Genomic DNA, 6,779 nt, shown 5'->3' with positions numbered 1-6,779 from the left:
TGTTAAACATGAAATTGTTGCTATTGCACCCACGCATGATAGTCCTATTATCTTTTTGAATTCTCCTGATTATACTATATCGGAGAAGTTTGCACTTATTAAGGATTATATTGATGGGTTGCCTTTTACCATTGCTGATGATTTCGATAAATATAATATGCATGTGCTTGCTGCTCCTACTTGCAATTATTATGAGAGAGGAACTATATCTCCACCTCTCTATGTTTCCAACATGATAAAATTGCAAGAAACTGTTTATACTATGCATTGGCCTTTACTAGGTGTGCATGAATTGTTCTTTTATGACATGCCGATGCATAGGAAGAGAGTTAGACGTCGTCATTGCTTGATATATGTTGCTCTGTGCTCATTACTAAATTACAAATCATTGTTAATTAAAATTTGCTTTGATATACCTTGGGATCCGGGTGGATTCACTACTTGAGCACTATATGTCTGGCTTAATGGCTTTAAAGAAAGCGCTGCCAGGGAGACAACCCGAAAGTTTTAGAGAGTCATTTATTTCTACCGAGTGCTTTCATATAGTTTAAAAACAACAAAAATAAAGAGGGGAACCCAAAACTTTTCAAAAAGGAAAGTGAAAGTGAGAAAGACAAGCATTGTTGAAGTGAGAGAGCTCCTTGAACTTTGTTCATGCTCACGGCAACTTTGCGAATCTTGATTACAGAAACCTTTCAACAAAAATAATTACCCCCTTGTACAATTCCATTGTATTATAAAAAATAATGTGCCAAGGTTTTCCTTTAGGATGTTTACATTTGCTTGATGGTTTGTACGGTGCAGGACAGAAACTTTGGTTGTAGTGCGCGATTTTACATTTTTAGCTGGAACGTCAAATGGTTCTGATTCTTTTTGCACTGTCTTCCTATACAAATCGTTTATTTTTCCTAATGTTGGTAGAATTTTTCAAGTATCAGAAGTATGGTGAATGTTCAAATTATTACGGACTGTTCTGTTTTAGACAGATTCTGTTTTTGATGCATAGTTTGCTTGTTTTGATGAAACTATCGAATTATATCAGTGGATTAAGCCATGAAAAAGTTATATTACAGTAGACACAATGAAAAAACAAAATATGAATTGGTTTGCAACAGTACTTAGAGTAGTGATTTGCTTCATTATACTAACGGATCTTACCGAGTTTTCCGTTGAAGTTTTGTGTGGATGAAGTGTTCGATGATTGAGAAGGTTTTGATGCGAGAAGAAGGAAGAGAGGCAAGAGCTCAAGCTTGGGGATGCCCGAGGCATCCCAAGTAAATATTCAAGGAGACTCAAGCGTCTAATCTTGGGGATGCTGGGAAGGCATCCCCTCTTTCTTCAACAAGTATCGGTATGTTTTTGGATTCGTTTCGTTCATGCAATATGTGAAATCTTGGAGCGTCTTTTGCATTTAGTTTTCATTTTTATTTTATGCACCATGCTGGTATGAGATAGTCCTTGGTTGATTTATAGAATGCTCTTTGCACTTCACTTATATCTTTTGAGTATGGCTTTATAGAATGCTTCATGTGCTTCACTTATATCATTTGAAGTTTGGATTGCCTGTTTCTCTTTACATAGACAACCGCCATTTGTAGAATGCTCTTTTGCTTCACTTATATTTGTTAGAGCATGGGCATATCTTTTGTATAAAGAATTAAACTCTCTTGCTTCACTTATATCTGTTTAGAGAGATGACAGGAATTGGTCATTCACATGGTTAGTCATAAAATCCTACAAAAAATTTGTAGATCACTGAATATGATATGTTGGATTCCTTGCAATAGTTTTGCGATATAAAGATGGTGATATTAGAGTCATGCTAGTGGGTAGTTGTGGATTGTAGAAATACTTTTGTTGAGGTTTGTGATTCCCGTAGCATGCACGTATGGTGAACCATTATGTAACGAAGTCGGAGCATGATTTATTTATTGATTGTCTTCCTTGTGAGTGGCGGTCGGGGACGAGCGATTGTCTTTTCCTACCAATCTATCCCCCTAGGAGCATGCGCGTAGTACTTTGTTTAGATGACTAATAGATTTTTGCAATACGTATGTGAGTTCTTTATGACTAATGTTGAGTCCATGGATTATACGCACTCTCACCCTTCCACCATTGCTAGCCTCTCTAGTACTGCGCTACTTTCGCCGGTACCATAAACCCACCATATACCTTCCTCAAAACAGCCACCATACCTACCTATCATGGCATTTCCATAGCCATTCTGAGATATATTGCCATGCAACTTCCATCATCATCATATACATGACTTGAGCATTCATTGTCATATTGCTTTGCATGATCGTAAGATAGCTAGCATGATGTTTTCATGGCTTGTCCATTTTTTGATGTCATTGCTACGCTAGATCATTGCACATCCTGGTACACCGCCGGAGGCATCCATATAGAGTCATACCTTGTTCTAGACATTGAGTTGTAATATTGAGTTGTAAGTAAATAAAAGTGCGATGATCATCATTATTAGAGCATTGCCCCAGTGAGGAAAGGATGATGGAGACTATGATTCCCCCATAAGTCGGGATGAGACTCTAGACTTTACAAAAAATAAAAGAGGCCAAAGAAGCCCAAATAAAAAAAAGAGGCCAAAGAAGCCCACCAAAAAATAAAAATAAAAATAAAAAAACAAAACAAAAAATGAGAGAAAAAGAGAGAAGGGGCAGTGCTACTATCCCTTTTCCACACTTGTGCTTCAAAATAGCACCATGTTCTTCATATAGAGAGTCTCTTGAGTTATCACTTTCATATACTAGTGGGAATTTTCATTATAGAACTTGGCTTGTATATTCCAACGACGGGCTTCCTCAAATGCCCTAGGTCTTCATGAGCAAGCAAGTTGGATGCACACCCACTTAGTTTCAGTTTGAGCTTTCATATACTTATAGCTCTAGTGCATCCGTTGCATGGCAATCCCTACTCACTCACATTGATATCTATTGATGGGCATCTCCATAGCCCGTTGATACGCCTAGTTGATGTGAGACTATCTTCTCCTTTTTGTCTTCTCCACCATCATATTCTATTCCACCTATAGTGCCATGTCCATGGCTCACGCTCATGTATTGCGTGAAAGTTGAAAAGGTTTGAGAACATCAAAAGTATGAAACAATTGCTTGGCTTGTCATCGGGGTTGTGCATGATTTGAATATTTTGTGTGGTGAAGATGGAGCATAGCCAGACTATATGATTTTGTAGGGATAAATTTCTTTGGCCATGTTATTTTGAAAAGACATGATTGCTTTATTAGTAGGCTTGAATTATTATTGGTTTTATGTCAAATGATAGACTATTGCTTTGAATCACTCGTGTATTAATATTCATGCCATGATTAGATATGTGATCAAGATTATGCTAGGTAGAATTCCACATCAAAAATTATCTTTTTATCATTTACCTACTCGAGGACGAGCAGGAATTAAGCTTGGGGATGCTGATACGTCTCCGTCGTATCGATAATTTTTGATTGTTCCATGCCAATATTATTCAACTTTCATATACTTTTGGCAACATTTTATACTATTTTTGGGACTAACATATTGATCCAATGCCCAGTGCCAGTTCCTGTTTGTTGCATGTTTTTTTGTTTCGCAGAAAACCCATACCAAACGGAGTCCAAATGGAAAAAAACTGACGGAGATTTATTTTGGAATATTTATGAATTTTGGGAAGTGGAATCATCGCGAGACGGTGCCTGAGGGGGGCATGTGACGCCCCCGATTCAATCGTACACTAATCATGCACGCAAATGTGTACGATCAAGATCAGGGACTCACGGGAAGATATCACAACACAACTCTAAAACATAAATAAGTCATACAAGCATCATATTACAAGCCAGGGGCCTCGAGGGCTCGAATACAAGAGCTCGATCATAGACGAGTCAGCGGAAGCAACAATATCTGAGTACAGACATAAGTTAAACAAGTTTGCCTTAAGAAGGCTAGCACAAACTGGGATACAGATCGAAAGAGGCGCAGGCCTCCTGCCTGGGATCCTCCTAACTACTCCTGGTCATCGTCAGCGGGCAGCACGTAGTAGTAGGCACCTCCGGTGTAGTAGGAGTCGTCGTCGACGGTGGCGTCTGGCTCCTGGGCTCCAGCATCTGGTTGCGACAACCAGGTAGAAAGGATAGAGGGAAGAGAAGGAGAAAGCAACCGTGAGTACTCATCCAAAGTACTCGCAAGCAAGGAGCTACACTACATATGTATGCATTGGTATCAACTGGAATAAGGCTATTATACGTGGAATGAACTGCAGAAAGCCGGGATAAGGGGGGATAGCTAGTCCTTTCGAAGACTACGCTTCTGGCAGTCTCGTCTTGCAGCATGTAGAAGAGAGTAGACTGAAGACCTCCAAGTAGCATCGTATAGAATAATCCTAACCGATGATCCTCCCCTCGTCGCCCTGTGAGAGAGCGATCACCGGTTGTATCTGGCACTTGGAAGGGTGTGTTTTATTAAGTATCCGGTTCTAATTGTCATAAGGTCAAGGTACAACTCCAAGTCGTCCTGTTACCGAAGATCACGGCTATTCGAATAGATTAACTTCCCTGCAGGGGTGCACCACATATCCCAACACGCTCGATCCCATTTGGCCGGACACACTTTCCTGGGTCATGCCCGGCCTCGGAAGATCAACATGTCGCAGCCCTACCTAGGCTCAACAGAGAGGTCAGCACGCCAGTCTAAATCCTATGGCGCAGGGGTCTGGGCCCATCGCCCATTGCACACCTGCATGTTGCGTACGCGGCCGGAAGCAGAACTAGCCCCCTTAATACAAGAGCAGGCTTACGGTCCAATCCGGTGCGCGCCACTCAGTCGCTGACGTCACGAAGGCTTCGGCTGATACCACGACGTCGAGTGCCCATAACTATCCCCGCGTAGATGGTTAGTGCGTATAGGCCAGTAGCCAGACTCAGATCAAATACCAAGATCTCGTTAAGCGTGTTAAGTATCCGCGAACCCGACCAGGGCCAGGCCCACCTCTCTCCTAGGTGGTCTCAACCTGCCCTGTCGCTCCGCCTCAAAGTAACAGTCGGGGGCCGTCGGCAACTCAGGCCCATCACTACCTGGATGGAGCCACCTGCCCCTTCAGCCCCCATCTCCAAACGGTATCATAAGTAATGTAATAGTGTAAGTATATATCATATGCCCGTGATCACCTCCCGAAGTGATCACGGCCCAGTAGTATAGCATGGCAGACGGACAAGAGTGTAGGGCCACTGATGGAACACTAGCATCCTATACTAATAAGCATTTAGGATTGCAGGTAAAGGTAACAACAGTAGTAGCAAGGACAGGCTATGCATCAGGACAGGATAACGAAAAGTAGTAACATGCTACACTACTCTAATGCAAGCAGTAGAGAGAAGAATATGCGATATCTGGTGATCAAAGGGGGGGCTTGCCTGGTTGCTCTAGCAAGAGAGAGGGGTCGTCAACACCGTAGTCGTACCGGGTAGCAGCGGCGTCGGTCTCGATGTCTAGCGAGAGAAGAGGGGGAAGAAACAATAAATATAATGCAAACAAATGCATGACGATGCATGACATGACAAAGCGTGATGCTAGGTGTGCCCTAACGCGTTACGAGGTGGTACCGGTGAAGGGGAGGAACATCCGGGAAATTATCCCCGGTGTTTCGCGTTTTCGGGCAGAGGAGTCGGAGGGGAAAAGTTGCGTGTTCGCTATGCTAGGGATGCGTGGCGGACGAACGGGTTGCGTATCCGGATTCATCTCGTCGTTCTGAGCAACTTTCATGTTGAAAATAATTTAATCCGAGTTATGGTTTATTTTATATTAATTTTTAAAGATTAATCTATTTTCTAGAATTAATTTAATTTTTTTAAATCTGAATTATCCAAAACAGTGACTTGTGATGTCAGCATGACGTCATTATTGTGTTAGCGGTCAACTAGTCAGTTGACCTAGTCAAACTGACATGTGGAGTCCTACTGTCATTGTCTATGACTAACTAAACAGGTTTAATTAGTTTAGTTAATTGATTAGGTTAGTTAAACACAATTAATTAAGTTAATTAATTCTTTAATTAATTAATTAATTAGTTAATTAGTTAATTATTTTTTATTATTAATTATTATTATTAATTCTCTTTTTTTAAACATTTTTGTTCTGGGGCTGGGGCCCCTTTGTCAGTGGGCCAAAGGCCTAGCGGGTGTGCGGGCAACGGGTGCGGGCGCCGGGCGGAGGCCGTAGCCCGCCCGGTTGCGGGGCGAGGCCGTGGCCATCCGGTCACGGGGTCGTCGGCGTGGGGCCGAAGGCGAGGCCAAGGGTGGCCAGCAGCGGCGGTGGTGGTCGCGTCGGAGGTAGCAGGGGGCTGCGGTGGTGCGGGCCACGGCAGGTGCGAGCGCTCCAGGAAGGAGAAGCACTGCGGGTGCGGCTCGGCGTGATGGCACGCCGGGTGAGACGAGGCCGTGGTGAGCACGGGCGGCGCGCGTACAGGGCGATGGCCAGGGGCGTGCGCAGAGTGCGGTGACCGCGGCGACGGACGAGGAGAGGGGAAGCTCACAGGGAAGGGAGTAGGGCACGGGTAGCGGGCTCGGGGAAGGTTGGGGTGGTCCGACTACGGAGCGGATGAGGACGTCCGGCGAGGCTTGACGGAGCCGATGAGGAGGCGAGGCGACGTGGAGCGGCTCCGGCGAGCGGCGTCCGTCGGCGAGGTCGGGGCGTCCGGCGTGGCGACGGGGATGGGGCGGCTCTCGGCGATGGCGGGGCAGAACCGGGCGGCGTTGGGGTTCGGCGACA

This window comes from Triticum dicoccoides, chromosome 3A (genome assembly GCF_002162155.2).
Source record: "Triticum dicoccoides isolate Atlit2015 ecotype Zavitan chromosome 3A, WEW_v2.0, whole genome shotgun sequence".
NCBI lineage: Eukaryota > Viridiplantae > Streptophyta > Magnoliopsida > Poales > Poaceae > Triticum > Triticum dicoccoides.
This window is presented reverse-complemented; position numbering follows the sequence as displayed.